An 18,407-nucleotide genomic window follows, 5' to 3' on the forward strand; every position below is an offset into this window, starting at 1 on the left:
CCCGAATACAGGCAACAAACGGCAAGTTCAATAAACTCCATAATCGTAATTAATTTGTTAATTTTTAAACATAATTTACCGAGCCATATAAATATCTGTCTTGTCCGCCAGAGGTTTGTCCACTTTGTTAAATGTCGATTGGTTGTCACCTTTCTCCCTAGGACGGCGTAGCGACCCTGAGAGACCCTATAAGTATCGTCTGAGCTAGCTGGGAGTATTGGCCAAGGCCTCGACTTTCAATTGGCGATCTAGCGGAAAAGAAAAATACTCTTTTTTAAGATTATTAAGAGTATTAAGAGTAGTAATACTCTTAAAATAGAGTATTTTTCCAGCGTTCTTCAGGGAGACACGACTTCCGGTCGTTTCATTAGCTTGGTTTAATTTATTTGGAACGTTTTGTCGAGGGGAGCCTACAGATTGTGATAAAAAACCGCTTAAAAGTGTACCCGAGCGAGAGGGGGGCGGGGAGATTTCAGTTTAGACGTTTTGGAGAACCGTTCAGTGTTTAAGATCGTTCGTTTCTTTGCACCGCCTAGTTGCTTCTTTCCAACGGGTCTACAGGACCTAAGCTTTCAAAAAAATATTCATTAATTTTCGGTTACTTCCAGGTCTAACTCGTTCGTATTTGCCATCCATAATGGGAACAAGTACAAAAGAGTTAAGGAAGAAATTCGAAAGCCGTTACTTAGAATTAAGATCAGATCTTCTCGAAGATGTAGAAATAAATGGAGAGTTAGGAATGAGGGAAGTAGAAATTACCGGTGACAGTTCGTTAGCCCGGCGGAGAAGAATTTTGCGTGATTTACTGAGGCAAGAAAAAGAAAAAGGCCTTCCGGAAATGTTTATTTCTGGGTATCCTGAACAGGAGCTCATGATTTGTACCGAGAGGTTAAACCTCATTGAACAGACATCTCAGTTTACTAGTAAAGATCCCCCTAAGGTAAAGCATACTCTTCTTCATTTAGCCAACCGATTGCAAGTCTTAGGCGGTAATTCCGAACCCCCACTTAGAGCGGAAGCAATCGAGCTTCTGAACCGCGTTTGCGAACATCTGGATAAATGCTTTCCACATGATGTACAGGAACCTACCGAAATGCAAGGGCTTATAGAAGATCTGTTCGATAAAGCAGAAGGAGGTGAAACGGGAGATTCTGGCGCGGAGAAAGAGGCCATCGAGTGCCTAAAACGCATGGGTGTTTTATCGATAAACCCTGATAAGCCGGACGTTAACGGTTTTCGCGATTCGCTTATAGCTTTAGAAATGGAACTAGCTACGCTTCGAAATATGCATTCACGTTCGGTGGCAAATAACGCGTCAACGATATCATCTAATCCCTCACAATCGTCTAATATTCCTCCGCGACACACCGGAACGATTCCGAAAACTTACCACGTTCCCAACAGCAGCACGATCGTTACAGATCAATATTCGCGACCGGTTACAACCCCGATAGTAACTTCATCAATTTATACCAGCAATTCTTACTTACCGTGCCCAACAACAAATCCGATTTCGACCCACTACCAATTCAAATACCCTGAGTACCCCGTTCATACAACCGTGAATCAGTTTAATTCGAACCCTTATAACCCACCACCAAGCTCGATGGCTTGGCCCAATAGCCACAAGCAATCCTTGGTACCCTACGGTTCATCAATACCACCCAACTATCAACACCTACTACCTACCGTTCAAACAACAAGCTCATGGTCGCAATTACCTCGCTCGTGGGCCATGACATCTCACCATTCATCGTTACCGGCACGGCCGCCGACCACAGACACTTTCGAACCACCAAAATCATACGCGCCTACAACACATGCCCAATCCATACTTACGCCTCAACCTTTCGCTCACGCGGGTGGATTTCCACCAGTATCTACAGCATTACCATACGCGCCGTACAATCCATCGCCCCAGGCGTATCCGCCAAACGCAAACGTTGCGTATGGTCACAAAACCTTACCTGTGTCCATGTGGAAAATCGATAAATACTCTGGAACCGATCGTGGAACGAAACTGAACGAATTCCTCGCTTTAGTTGAACAACTTACCCTTTCAGAGCGCGTGTCTGAACAAGAATTGTTCGACTCGGCGTTTCATTTATTTGACGGCCCTGCGAAAACTTGGTACATGTCGATGCGCCATCCGTACCCGGGCCGTTTAGCAAATTGGCACCATTTGGTTTTTGAACTGAAGCGCCATTTCGCCCACCCCGAGCTAGATGTTCTCTTAAAAACTCAGATTTACCAAAGAAGACAGCAACGAAGTGAGACTTTCCAAGACTTCTACTTCGCGATGGACAAAATGTTTCGTAGCATGATGTCCCCAATGGATGAACGTGAAAAACTGGAGATCCTAAAACGCAATCTGAGAAACGACTACAAAAAATCTTTACTTTGGCAACCGATTTACGATCTTTCCCAGTTAATCGATGCTGGCCATGTCATAGACTCGTCCAATTTCTCAATGTATAATCAGGTTTTTGGCCAAGAAAGAATCGTAAATGTTGTAACACAGAACAACAACCCACACCCTAGATCTGAAAATGTGCGCCCATCCCGTCCTTATCAGAATTCAAATGAAAATTGGAAAAGTCAAAAAAATAAACCCACCCACAATAATCCCAATAGTAAATTCGAACCCAGAGATGCTAGGAAAGCTCCTGAGTCGAAACCGAACCCTCAGGAAGGCCCTTCATCGGGTTCTTCTCAACCACGTCGTACGATCGACTACCTCGTAGCTGGTTTTCAACCACCTCCCGTTAATGTTTGCCTAAACTGTCGCCAACCTGACCATCAGGTTGAAGAATGTCGGTCATTAAAAGGATTAATCTGCTTCATATGTGGATTCAAAGGTTTTGACACACAACATTGCCCGTATTGTCAAAAAAACGGAAGACCGACAATCGAAAATCGCCGCACGTCGGAAAAACACGCGTAACTTTGAACCCCCCCGAACCATCTTTATTTAATTGTGAACCAGTCCGTTCCGAATGGTACGAAGCTCACCCCTCTCATATTCTTCAAATCACCCTACCAAATCACCGCGATAATCGTCCTTACGCCTGGGTCTACGTACATGACATACGCGTCAGAGGATTGTTAGACTCAGGTAGTAATCGAACACTTATCAGCGAAAAACTGTTCTTGCGCATGCGTATTATTAAATTAAGACCCCCAGCTGAAAAGGTAGAACTGAAATCGGCTGATGGGGGAAAACTCTCCATACTAGGAGAAATTTTCGCACCATACAAGTTTGAGAATCAACTTAAAATAGTTGCTACACTAGTCGTCAAAGATTTAATAGTAGATTGTTTGCTAGGCATGAATTTTTGGACAAAATTTAAAATTTATCCCCAAGTTCAACAGTGTGCCCTTCTTCAGGAAGAGAGCGACACAGAACCAGTAACCCCGGAATGCATACTCACCCCCAAAGAAGAGCTAGAATTGGAAAAGGTAAAACTTTTGTTCCAAGCAGCCAAACCAGGATACTTACCTACCACACCGGTAACGGAACACACTATTGAAATTTCCGAGGAATGGAAGTGTAAGCCCCCTGTTAGACAATACCCCTACACCATGTCGCCAAAAATACGCGAAAAAGTACGCGAAGAACTTGACCGTATGCTTCAGGTTGGGATCATTGAGCGGTGCCAGTCGGACTGGTCACTTCCGGTGGTCCCAGTTATAAAACCTTCGGGAAAAGTAAGGCTTTGCTTGGATGCTCGGAAACTTAACGAGCGCACTGTCCGAGATGCGTACCCACTCCCCCATCCTGGCCGAATCTTGGGGCAACTTCCAAAAGCGTGCTACCTGAGTACGATAGATTTATCCGAAGCTTTTCTTCAGATCCCATTAGCTGTAAATTCTAGGAATTATACTGCGTTTAGTATTCAGGGCTCTGGAATGTTCCGGTTTACTCGGTGTCCCTATGGTTTGGCTAATAGTCCGAGTCGCTTAGCCCGGGCTATGGATTTTGTCTTAGGTAATGGAGAGTTGGAACCCTATGTGTTTGTCTATCTCGACGACATAGTTGTAGTGAGTGAAACTTTTGTTCACCATCTACAACTATTAGTCGAGATTGCTAAACGACTTAGGGAAGCCAATCTCTCCATCAACTTGGAAAAATCCCATTTCGGTGTGAGCGAGTTGCCATTCCTAGGATACCTTCTTTCGACTGAGGGGCTGCGCGCAAATCCCGACAAAATACGGCCGATCGTAGAATACGAACGCCCAACAACAATAACCAAGTTGCGCAGGTTCCTAGGAATGGCCAGCTATTACCGCCGTTTCATTAATGACTTTAGTGGAACGACGGCGCCCTTATCTGAACTGCTAAAAACAAAATTAAAAACTATAAAATGGACAGAGCAGGCTGAAGAAGCTTTCTGTGCCATCAAAGAAAAGTTGATTAGTTCGCCAATACTTGTCAGTCCAGACTTTTCCCTAGAATTCACCATACAGACCGACGCAAGTGATGTCGCGGTAGCAGGCGTCCTCACCCAAGTCCAAGATGGGCAGGAAAGGGTCATAGCCTACTTCTCGCACAAGCTTAGTACTCCCCAAAGGAACTACCATGCGTGTGAGAAGGAGACTTTGGCTGCTATCCTGTCCATCGAGGCTTTTCGAGGATATATAGAAGGTTCACACTTCACTCTGGTGACTGATTCATCTGCGCTAACCCATATCCTTCGAACCAAGTGGAAAACATCATCACGCTGTAGTCGGTGGAGCTTGGCACTACAGCAATACCATATGACTATCCGGCACCGAAAAGGCAAAGACAACATAGTAGCCGATGCCCTATCGCGATGTGTTGCTATGGTGTCGGCCGAACCCACTTCAGCGTGGTACGATGAACTTAGAGAGAAAGTTATGGGTCAGCCAGATGAATACGTCGATTTTCAGATCAAAAATGGGCTCCTTTTTAAATTTGTTTCCACCCCGAACCAGCCTTACGACCATCGTTTTGAGTGGAAACTGGTCGTTCCGCCAAAAAAAAGAGTTTCAGTCCTAAAAGAGTGCCACGAAGAATCCATGCACATTGGCACGGACAAAATGTTGGCTAAAATAAAACAAAAATATTACTGGCCGAAAATGGTTAAAGAAGTGAAGGAACACGTAAAATCCTGCACTACGTGTAAGGAAACAAAACCCGCTTCTGTTCCGGTAGTTCCGACTATGGGGGAACAGAGGGTAACGACTCACCCCTGGCAAATAATCGCGGTTGACTTCATTGGTCCATTGCCTCGAAGCAAAAAGGGAAACCAACACTTACTAGTGGTCACAGACCTTTTCAGTAAGTGGTGCATGCTCGTTCCCGTCCGGAGGATCGAAAGCACCACTCTCTGCACCCATCTACGCGACCAATGGTTTTTTCGCTTTTCAACCCCGGAAACTATAATTTCTGACAACGCGTCAGTATTTTTATCTCGCGAATTCAAACAGTTCCTCGAACTGTTCGGAGTGCGGCATTGGTTGAATTCGAAATACCACTCGCAGGCAAACCCTGTCGAGAGGGTAAATCGAACAATAAATGCCGCAATCCGAACCTACGTTCGAGAGGACCAGCGACTCTGGGATAGCCGAATTTCCCAAATCGAAACGGTGCTAAACACAACGAAACACGCAGCGACCGAACTAACTCCATTTTTTATAATACATGGCCACGAGGCCTTCACGAAAGGTTCCGACCACCGGTGGTTTGAAACCGAAGAACAAACGACTACCGAAACGCGCGAAAATAACCGTAAAGAGCTCTTCGAGAGAATTTACGATTTGGTTCAAACCAATCTCTCGAAGGCACACGAAACCGGGAAGCACCGGTACAATCTTCGTCACCGGCAGAATTCGAAACCATTTGTAGTCGGGCAACTCGTGTACCGGCGAAACACGAAACTTTCGAACGCGGTTGAAGCGTATAACGCCAAGTATGGCCCGATGTACCTGCCGGCACGTATAACAAAACGCATCGGCTCATCCTCTTACGAGCTAGAGGGAACCGATGGTAAACATCTGGGGGTGTGGCCCGCGGCCCACCTCAAACCCGCGTAAGGATTTCGTTAAACTTATTCTAACTTAATCTAACTTACAACTAAAACTTTCGCCGACTCCTGTCCATCTCTTTGTCGTACGTTCAATCCTTCGCGAATCCCCGTCGAACCCGACAAACATGCTCCCAGTCTCTCGGTTGAAGCATCGAATCCGTTCGAAGATTGAGTTGCCTCCAAAAAGGCTCACGTCAGCCAACATTTTCCGTCGCGATCCGTCAGTGCCCAACAATTTCCATCGCGAACCGTCGTCACCCAGCAGGTTCCGTCGCGATAATCCATCGAACACTGCTAAAATAAAATCGAACAGCTCAGCACTCAAGCTATTCTTATTGGAATTTGTTTTACTTACCTGTGCCGTAAACAAAAGTAGAAGGTTCCCGGTCCGCGAAACTCCTAAGCAAATCCTCTGCTGCTCCACCTGTTTCGGATCAGAAGAAAAACCGCTCTAATTATAAAAAAAACTTTAGTTAGGAATGGATTAAGCATAATTACTTACTTATCAAGAACAAATAAGTTTTAAGTTGAAGAACGCGAAATTTACACCACGATTCACTTCGTTTGTTTTGTTTTGTCATTTCGTTGATGACAGATCGAACCGGCAAAAGAGCCAGTGCGTTCCATTAAGACGTGGCTTCACGGTTAGCATCTCCAATCGGAAGGAGGGTGCGTTTAATGTCGCTCTTTCGTTTAAAGAAATTTATTTCGGAAAGAGGCGTAACTAGGGTTAGATAAGATAAAATTTTCAATGAAAAGTCTTTCATTGATACATTTTGAATTTCCTGGTAGTTCAAACATGTGCCAGTGGATTGAACGAGCAGGTTGTGATTCAGAACTGTGCGCTGGAGACCGGAGTCTTCAATGACGCTGATGGTCAGTACAAGGCGGCTCAATTCTGAGCCTGCAATGAAATTTGAGCGGAGTTGATTACAACACTGATGCCCTATGACCCCGCATATGTTCTGGTCACAATCATTGTCTTGGTCAATTTAAAGGCGAGGCGATTGAGCCTCTTGGTAGTTACAAAAATAAGAGACAGTTTACAATTTTGTCTCTCGAAATTGATAGGTTTAAGAAATTATGGATGAATGTGTGCGTGACTGTAGCGTGTTTGTTAAACGGAGGACGTCCATTGAATGAAGAGTGTGTGTGAGAAATTTGAATGAATGAGTTTGGGTTAGTAGGTTTTTTCCTAGACTATTAGGGAAGTAATAGGAAATTAGGGAATATTTTGGAAAGTGGAAATCTTGTTTTCCTGTGGAGAGTAAGTAATGCGTAAGGGGATTGGCCTAAGAAAAGGGAGTCTTTGGAAGTGCAAGGAGGGGAACGTGGCGAAATACTGACGGTTTGACAAAATGTTTCAACTGGAAAAAAAATGCAAAAGAAGGGTCCAATCTGGAGGCAACCTTTGAGAAAACGGTTCATTTGGGTTGAATCAAACTTGATGATAGATAAAAAATTTCTAATCGAAATTTTTCTATGCGACCTGGGGAGAATTGTTACCGCTTTTATCTTGTTTATCAAAGTCGGCAACAAATCCTACGGGTAATACAAATATATTTCTTATTTTGTTCGCGTTAAGTTTTTTTATTATTTATCTGTTATGGCTCGTTCTGTAGATGTAAATTTAAATTTAAATGTTCTTGCCCACTGTTGTCCTATTTGGGACCTGCCGTCAACTGACAGTTGACCCAATTGCCAGCCTGTAATAACCGGATATTTAAGTCCTAGGTGGAGAGGAATTCGGGGGAAATGAGAGAGGCGAGAGGAAGAGGAATTGGATGACGAATGGGGTCTTGGAGCAGGAGAAGCCCGAGACCAACTCACTTAATTCGAGACTCGGAAAGCGTTCACTTGTCAGTGCTAAAAAAAAACCCTCACTCCTTACAAAAGTAGTTCGGTTCAGTGTGCGAGTGCCAAAATCCGGAAGCTACGGTGGTTAAAGTGGTCCGTTATACCGGTCACCTGTTTGGCGAGTATTTTAAGCCAGGTTTAGTGAGGTGCTGTCGTAGCCGTCGCTACATTTGGTTCGACAGTGGAAACCCCGTATCTTCCCGCCCGTTCCGAGAAGCGCCACGCTGCTTTCCAGCGCTTCGTCGGATCAACGTCTCGGTCGCACCCGCTGAACGTCAATTAAGCGGAACCGAACGACACCGCTGGCCCATAGGCCCCACGTGGTGAAACCTTCCCCAAGGGGACAGTGAACACCAACCCCCTATCGGCCTACATCCCTTTTGGCGAACCGGTTGGTGGCGTAACACGTTTTCGGCGACCCGGAAAATACCGATCCTCTCTAACTGGGACCCGACAACACCTATCTACCGGATCCACCGCCCCCGCAGCAGATGATCATCACCTTACCGGAAACCCCGAATACAGGCAACAAACGGCAAGTTCAATAAACTCCATAATCGTAATTAATTTGTTAATTTTTAAACATAATTTACCGAGCCATATAAATATCTGTCTTGTCCGCCAGAGGTTTGTCCACTTTGTTAAATGTCGATTGGTTGTCACCTTTCTCCCTAGGACGGCGTAGCGACCCTGAGAGACCCTATAAGTATCGTCTGAGCTAGCTGGGAGTATTGGCCAAGGCCTCTACTTTCAAGTCGCCAGCAATAACGATGGGGCTTCTCCCCACTGCAAAGAGTGTTAACCACCCGGACGAACACCTTTTCTTCCTGCTTGCGCTTCACACGGGCCAACATTGCGTTAGCGGTCCCTTTGTCCCACGCCTGGATCCGTTCTTCTTGGCCACTTGCAGCTTGTGACAGCGCGACTTGAAGTGACCCTTCTCGCCGCACTCGAAGCACCGACTGTCTCCTTTCTTCAGCGTGGTCCGCAAAGCTTAGTTTGCTACCGCTGGTTCACCTTGATGTTGGTTTGATGAAATCATGGTGTTTTGGAGGATCTCAGAATCAAGGAACAACCATCTTCCGTATAATGAGGTCGTACTCATAAAAGAGTGACGACAGTGAGTCGAACCTCTTCATAGGGAGATTGTTTAATCGTCCTCGCATTGCGATGATCGCACACGTACCCTTTACCAGGTAGGAGTCGCAGAGAATGTCCAAGGCGTCTTTGACAAAATTGACCCCATTTTGTTCAGGACATCGTTCTTGATGGCCATCACTAGCTCGTACATCGCGCTACCTCCTGTTCCATCCTCCTCTGGAATCTTACAGCCCTGGCAGCTTCCTTTCACAATATTGTCCTACGACAGCGTTGGAATCCGGAGCAGGGTGTGGGAGAGCTTCAGCATGGCCAGACGTTTCTCGAGGCACACCATCCAGGATCCGAAGATCTCCGCACTAACGTTGAACAGCAGCTCTTTCGAGAACCCGTGTGAGGTAGTGCCAAACCAGCCTCGGCCTGAGGCAGCTGCTGGCCTCCGAAGATTGGTTGACCACCAACTGCTAGTTGACCACCAGCTCTGACTTGCAACGCCAACTGGATTTCACATATAGAACTAACAAAAGGGTGACGATAGCTGTTTTTTAACACGAATGTGAATACAAATGGCTTCTAAAATCGAGATTTCTGGAAAAACTGCCAAAATTCATTAAATTAAAAAAGACTGAATCTTTTTAGAAAATGTTCAATTTAGTAGTTCCAATGCTTTTTTGTATTTGTAAATAAAGGTTTTCGTAATTTTTCTAATAATAATCAACCCATTTTGAATTTGAATCAAGAAGAATCTATTTCACAAGAAACTGTTTTTTTTTGACAATTTGGTCCCTTTTTATCAGAAACCAGCGTGATTTTATATCGGACATGGTTTAAAAGAACGTTACATTCTGCACTAGTGATGACAGCATAAAACGCAGAAGAATCTCCATTAAGATGAAAAGACTAGAAATTGGCCGTTAAAATCGTCAAAAAAGACTTAGTGACATGACGATTAAACGGCTCATTGTTTCATTCAGAGATTTTTAAGGTTCAAAATGCAAAAATATCATTCGAATAATGATTCAAAATTTGAAAAAAGAACTGTGATCTCCGTTCCTCCAAAAACTTGATTGAAATTGTCATATTTTGGATATTTTTACTATTTTCATTATTGATTTGTTTGAACTTGTCGCCTTATTTGGAATTTTTTTTGAACTTGCATAACTAATTTCAAATACGAATGGCTTCTTTGGATTCTTAGTTTATTTCTACAATTTGACTTCAAAATTTAAATAACTTCCTAAGAAAATCTCATTTGTTTTAAAATGTTAAACATAAAATTTAATGATTTGAATAAGTTAACAATTTCCATCTCCTTGTTTGAATTTTTGGATTTCATGTTCCACCTTCGTTATAATTTTATTTTCTTCGAAGTTTAATGAGCGTTTTGACGAAGTGTCAAAATTGTCAAAATTGTCAAAATTGTCAAAATTGTCAAAATTGTCGAAATTGTCAAAATTGTCAAAATTGTCAAAACTGTAAAAATTGTCAAAATTGTAAAAATTGTCAAAATTGTCAAAATTGTCAAAATTGTCAAAATTGTCAAAATTGTCAAAATTGTCAAAATTGTCAAAATTGTCAAAATTGTCAAAATTGTCAAAATTGTCAAAATTGTCAAAATTGTCAAAATTGTCAAAATTGTCAAAATTGTCAAAATTGTCAAAATTGTCAAAATTGTCAAAATTGTCAAAATTGTCAAAATTGTCAAAATTGTCAAAATTGTCAAAATTGTCAAAATTGTCAAAATTGTCAAAATTGTCAAAATTGTCAAAATTGTCAAAATTGTCAAAATTGTCAAAATTGTCAAAATTGTCAAAATTGTCAAAATTGTCAAAATTGTCAAAATTGTCGAAATTGTCAAAATTGTCGAAATTGTCAAAATTGTCAAAATTGTCAAAATTGTCAAAATTGTCAAAATTGTCAAAATTGTCAAAATTGTCAAAATTGTCAAAATTGTCAAAATTGTCAAAATTGTCAAAATTGTCAAAATTGTCAAAATTGTCAAAATTGTCAAAATTGTCAAAATTGTCAAAATTGTCAAAATTGTCAAAATTGTCAAAATTGTCAAAATTGTCAAAATTGTCAAAATTGTCAAAATTGTCCAAATTGTCAAAATTTTCAAGCTTCCAAAGTGTTTCTGATTTTGTATAAATTTTTTCCGTGGAAGTTAAAATTAGAAATAAAAAAAAACCTTTTCAAAAAATTGAAGAAAATTCTCCAATTCTTTGCAAACGCATCATGCTTCAATTGCATTTTCCAGCATTTTCATTTGGCAATCAGGAAAATAAACCATCATCTTCACTGAATTGCTCTTTTTTTACCTTCCTCCTCAATGATTTCAATTTCCCATTACGCCGACAAAACGAATACACAAATAAAAAGAACAATGTAAACTCCAGAAGTGATTCAGCCGTATATTTCAGTTCAGCTCGGTATGAAACGATGACGATTGTTCAAGTAACTAACATCTTGGCAAGCGGCACTGAACCAGCAGGAAACTTTTCCGCCGAGAATTTCGGCAGCGCGAGCAGAGCAATCAAAGAATCTTCCTCCAAGAATGGCTACACCAAATGGTGCAAATTTCGCTTTCAGTCCCCCAGTTTTTCTGCTGATGTATTTTCGGGTACATGTAAATCGTAAAATGGCAGCAGAAACAGTACAACATCAAACGTCACAGTTTTCCTTACTTGGGACAATTTTGCCGGCGTTTCTTTTTTCTTTTCCATTTTCCGCGATAAGAAGTTGGGGAAGGGCAAGAGTGGCTCGAAAATGGCTACTGCCGGTTTTCCTCGGGACGCTGCCGTGATAATAATGCGATTGTGTCAACGGTTATCACAAGAATGGAATCGTGGCCTTCGTCCCACCCACACTTCCACTTCATCCGAAAATGGTGATCGTCCTCCTCATCATCATTGTCCTCTTCATCAACGGAAAACATCAGAAGCAGTAAGTTGGCACCGAAGTATCGGGAAAGAACAAAGATATTAACTAACTAGGAGGGAGAAGTAAATATGCCAGAAAGAACTGTAATCAAAAATCGAGGGAAAATAAAAATGAACGTGGAAGATTTACACTTGTTTCAGAAAGCATTGGCGGCTGAAAAGATGGAATGAAAAGGTGTTAATGTCTTAAGAGTTTTTGTAAGCCTGGATTAGACATTTTTGGCAATTTTCAAACTGAAATTTTCCTGGAATAATTCCAAGGTATTTAGTTGGGGTTATTACTGATGTAACTGTCTCTTTATTGTGTGACTATTTCAGCCGGACGCCTATGAACCATCGAAATCTTGATTTTGAAATCTTCCAGTGGAGGGGATGTTTTAATTTCAGTTCCGATATTTTACTAAGCCAATGGTTCATCTACCGGAATTGAGCTAAATCTCCTGGAGGACACCCTCTCCAATTTTCACGGCAGCTTGATCTCGCTGCTGCCCAACTCGGCTGTCAGTCAGTACCTATTCTTCCTCTTGTACCAAAACAGATTATGATGACTCAATTTGTAGCGCCGGAGGGAATTCTTGGAAACCATCTCACCCCACAAAAGTTCTTCCGAAACCCACCCCCGCAGCTAGGAAAGCGCATTTTGTTTCACCAAGAATCATCCAAATTAGATTCACCGAATTTCATTATCCGGTTTGCTTGTCCACCCCACCCAGAAAAAATAAGAGATAATAAAAGCCGATGACAGTTATTCGACTGATATTATCTACCGGCAACATCAACTGATACCAACTTGCTGTTGAGAGAGCTTCATTGACGGCAAACTGACTTGCCCGGGTGCTATATTTGAAACATTGCTTTTGTTGGCAGGTCATCGAAATACAATCATCAAGGAATTGTGGATTGAAGTCATCCTTAGCTGGAAGTTCTTTGAAATGGCGTGTCAATGAGCTTTTTGGCTTTCCGGTTGATGGCTTTCGGCTCGGTGATTCGGTGGTTGGAGATCTTCTTTTCCGATAACAATATTACATTACAACACATTTTATTCCTAAATAGAGGGGATGAGAAGTTCAGATCACGTAATTTTGGTCAAACGAATCGGAATTGACTTTTATGATATTTAACACCTGGAGCTAAAAGTGGCTATTGATAGCCACTTTATTACGGAGCGGTTTCTTATAGATCTCTAATAGATCTATATCTAACCTGAAATTAAAAACTTTAAACTTTAAATTTCAGAATTCGGAATGCCTTATAAGAAATTAAATACTGAGACAAGATTTGGCTAATAATTTTGAGAAATCGGAGAATTAAATCGAAACGATAACTAAAATTAGTCACCCTTTTGCAAAAACGTCACTCATTCTGGTTGAGTCTGGTCGTTAAATCCCAATAAATCTATAAATCTATAAATCTATATAAATAAAACAGGGAGAGAGACAGACCATACAGAAATGTGCGAACACGCAAAACTCTTCACTGGATCATCTGATTTGCATGCGATTTTTTTTTGTTGTGTTCGTCTTCACGCGAAGAATATCACAACGGAGAGATAATTTCGAAAATGTTTTTGTGGAATTTGAAACTTAATTTTTAGTTTTTATTCATATCAAATAAAAGTCATGGCACCCAATTTCCATTTTTTTTCATTCGAATCATCCAAAATAGGAAGGCGCCAAAAGCGATCAAGGCTTACTGATGTGCATCCATCTCTCTATAGAAAGTTTTGGCGCCTATTTTCGTTGCAAGTGTACTTGGATGTAATTGTTCACCTTCCGTATGGGGTGAAAAAAAAAGAACGCAATAAGCCGGCATGGAGTATACCTATTTTCGAAAATTGTCATTTTTGCTTCAGCATCAAGGCAACTTTAACGTTTTTAAGCTAATTTACTCAAAGCTAGCCGGATTGCCCGGTTTTACCCGGACTTGACCGGGTAATTGATAAAACAAAATTTAAAGGGCCCGGTCAAGTTGTCCAGGCCGGTTGTCCGGATTTTGATTAAAAAAACCCGAATTTTCCAGATTTAGTCATTTCATTTTCCAAATAATAAAAAATCTCTTAAGTTTTTATTTTTTAAATTTTGTGTACTAAAACGATATTTTTTGAGCAACTTTTAACATAATAATCATGCACGGTTTCTGGATGCTTAAAATACGATTCAAAATTTCTTATGTGTTTCGAAGAAAAAAAAAATTATTGAAGTGCTTTTCGTTTTATTTTTTTTGTTTTTTTTTTTTTGAGTAATTTCTAAATTTAGCCCAAATTTGCTTGGTATTGCCCGGATTTTGGATTGACAATTTTGAAATCAAATGTCCGGATATTGTTAGATTTTAGATAGAATAAATTCTGATCTCTTTTATTTACTCCGTTATTTTGTTTTGTTTATTTTCTGGTTAAATGAAAGACTGTCATATTATTCAAGAAAAATAATATTCTACGTATGACTGTGGAAGTTTTGACATATCCAAAACAACTGAACAGATTACAATGAAATATTCCATTACAGAATCTTCTGTTCATATTTATGGTATAACACCAAGAGACCGTATAATTTTTAATTAATAGAATAAGACGACCATAAATTGATTTACTTGGTTTTTGTAAACGTCAAGAATGTAATGAGTTAGTTCGAGAATAGAATGATATTAACTTTGTAATTCTATGTGAATTTCATCAGAATACCAAGAAAATGTTAGATACTAAGATACTATCCACTTCTTCCTTTCATACTAAGGTGCTAAAAAACTAAACAAAATTAAGGATATAAATAGGGTTGACTTTGTAAAAATAAAATTCATAATTTGATCCAACACTCAGTATCAGAAATCAAGAACAGATAATTGGTTCAATAACATCTTCAAACATGGCCATAGGAACGGGGGGGGTTTTGGGGGTTAAACCCCCCCCCCCCCCCCCATGAGGGTCCAAAAATGCCAAGCGAAATTTTTATCACTAGACTTTAAATTTGAAATTCCTAATCAATTTTTTATTTATAACTAAAATTAGTCAAGAATAACATTCTCGATTCAGAAGTTGGTTCAAAACCTCGAAATCTCATCGCAGGTCCACAATTTTGTTCAATTACGTAAAAAATGAATAAAAATATATAGAAACCCATAGATTCAGAATCGAGTAAGAGATCTCTGGTTGAAGGTTCTAATCAAATTTCGCATTTTGGTTTTAAATTCTTACTTATTCTCTTACTTATCTGGAATTGAGATTCAGCTTTTGAATTGAGGTTTAAAAAGCAGAATTCAGCTTCGGAAATAAAATTCAAAATTCGTATTCACATTCAGCTCAATTTTAAGTTTTATAGTCAAGCTAAAGATATCACTGTGCGAATTTCATTAAGGATTCAAATTGAAGGAAATCGTAGATTCATAACTTTGATTCTTGATTCAAAATACAATTTTTTGATACAATCAGAGTCAGTATAGGAAAAAAATCTGGTGAAAATCACAAATATCGAATAAGATCACGTTTTTCACAACACCAAAACAGTTCGACAAAACTAAGGTGTGAGAAACTCCTGATTCAGCCATCTTGATTTTCTACTATGTAGTTCGTGGAGTTTGTTTACTAACAAAGCCCTCAGCTCGAACAAATTTTCCGATGTTTACACACAAACTCACTGAACCTCACCGCCCTCTCCTCGCCTACTTACTGACAAAGTCAGAGAACCTTGTGATCTAATAACCTTGGACAAAACGTCGTTCAACAAATAAATTTATCCACCACATTATCACTATTGGTATTCCCGGTTGAACAGCACGAAAAATTGACAATGGATTAAATATTTACAATAATTTTGATAAAATAAAATTTTCAGCTCCAAAAAAAAACACGTCCGTCACGTTCAAGCAACGCTTACTTCCTTACATTCTCGAAGAATGAATACCATATAAAATTTAATCACGAATAATATTGTGATATGTTGATATAGGTGAAATGAGGTTCAATTTTGAATAATTTAAAAAAAAAAATGGTGGGTTTAGTGAATTGTAAACATGCAAGAGATTCTCCAGCTCCAACCAAACGGTTTAATGTGAATTGTATGGACAATTTCAAGACTGAAATTCCAAAAGAAATGAGTGATCAATGAAAATCAATCATCTTATTTGTGTGTTGGTGTTGTGTAGTTTGGATACATCAATTAAATCAAAGTTTTTTTTTTAATTAACTTCGATCAAAACAGTGGTAAATTTCAAATAAAAAAAAGGGATGACACACAGTGACTCAAACCTCTAAAAAGCTAAAAAAAAGTCAATTTTTCAAGTCAGCAACAAACTAACTTTTTGTGTACAATTGAAATCTCCAATATTCAAGGAAAGTTTTGATGTAATTAGATATTTTCTAGGACTTTTTATACACCTCTCATTTTAAAGAATTAATTTTGAAAATCTAGATTTTAATTTTAAAAACTTTATTTATGGGGTTTCCGTTCTGAAATGTAAAATTTTTATTTAGAATTTTTGTTGAAAAAAGATCTTGTATCAGGTGAAAGTTCAGCTGGAAATTTTATTTATTTTTTAACACTATTTTTATGGCTGATTCTCCAAAATAAAGCTACAAACAATTATCTTAATTTTTTTCGGGTTTACAATAGAATAAAACAATCCTTATTTGAGCCGTAAACCTGATTTGTAATTCTTATTTCTGAATATTCGATGCATTTTCACGAATGCTAAAATCGTTCTGCTTGTGGTTTAAAAGCATTCTAGCTAATTTAAGTAAACACAAAAAATTGTCTTTCGACTAAAGTCGTTTAAATATCTCTGGTTTCATTCGCGACTTTTATCAACGATGCATTTGGTGGAAAGTTATCAAGAAAGCTTATTCGGTACAACTGAGTTCGATGTTGACTCTTGGGCTCGAATTCACGGACAAAAGCTCAGGAGCAGACTGACTTGTCAACTGAGCTACATCACAAGTCTTCATATTTGTCAAAACTTCATGGAAGAAATTGGCAACTCCTAGGGCTTTTTTTCCAAAGTTATGATTAAAACTTAATTACTTTTCATATAAAATAATTTTAACCTAAATAAATGAATAGTACCTACACATTTTTTCCAAAATTCTTTGAGTATGCATTGTTTAAGCAAAAATTTTCTAGGAACAAAATTGTTACCAAACCCCCCCCATGAGTCGGTTCTTCCTACGGCCCTGTCTTCAAATACAAGAAGCTTGGAAAATAAAAATTTTAGTCTCGACGAAAATATCATTCAAGATCCAAATAAGAGATAATGAAAACTGAATTAGATTAGCAAAGACTTTTTTGAATTTCATTTCTGATTTTGAATTCAAGATCTCAAAGTAAAAAAAGATTTCATAACCGTTTGATTTGAAATTGCTGTGAATAAAAATTCCATGTACTGTACATTAGACCGCTGCAAGCTTTGTATGGAAATTTCAAATTCTTAAATTTTTACACCTCCCATAACTTTTTTTGGTTGTTTTTGCTGCCAGAAATAGCAATATTTTTTTTCTAAGCGATCCATCCAGTCCTGAATTAGCGCAACGAGTTTTAATTTTGTATCGAAATTTGTATGGGAAAACAAAGTTTTTCATTCAAAAATTGCCAGAGATTTTCTGAAAGTTTCAAAAAATATAACTTTGGATAAAAAATGTTCCTTGATTCTTGCAGTAAATTTCTTGCGAACAAAGCACAAACTTAAATTGTACCCCAGAAAAGATATTCAATGTTATATAAAATTTTTATTTTCAAAATTCATTATTTTAATTATATCGTTTTTGACTGCTTGTTTGAAAGCTGTGTTACAGTAGGATGGAAATAAAAAATCTCAAAAAACTGCTTTGCATTGCCAGAGAATTTATTGATTAATATAACCTTTGCCATAACATTTCATGAAATTATTAACAGCTCTAGCAAGCAAAGTCTGCCATTTTTGAATACTTTTCAATGGATTTAGATTTTTTATTTTGAAATGGTTATAACTTTTTCCATGAAATTCTCAGCTGCTTATCATGTAAGCAAAAAATGAAGCTTAAGAATAGTCAAAACCAAAAGTTAAAGACTGACTTCATTTCAAGCTTGTTTGAATTTTCTGGATGATTTAATGTGCAAAAATTTCTTCTTTCATACAAATTTCCATACAAAATTGAAACGCGTTGCGCTAACTCAGGAATCAACCAAATCATCTCAAATTTTACACTGATGCTTGGAGACCCAAAAGGCATCGAAAAAACATATGGGAGCAAAAAGTCATTTTTTGCAGCGGTCTACTGTACATACACATATATGTTCTAATTTTCTTTGTTCAGTGCTTAAGCATCCATTTCTCGATAAATATGATAAAGGTCAAGTCGATATAAACAAGATGATTTTGAAAATTAAGAGGAGATTATCTAATACAGAGAACATATCAAATGCATGATAGATAACGAAAAACAGAATGGTATGTAACAATTTCTACAAAATTGAGAAAATTTAACATTTACTATGGA

This window comes from Uranotaenia lowii, chromosome 2 (assembly GCF_029784155.1).
Source record: "Uranotaenia lowii strain MFRU-FL chromosome 2, ASM2978415v1, whole genome shotgun sequence".
NCBI lineage: Eukaryota > Metazoa > Arthropoda > Insecta > Diptera > Culicidae > Uranotaenia > Uranotaenia lowii.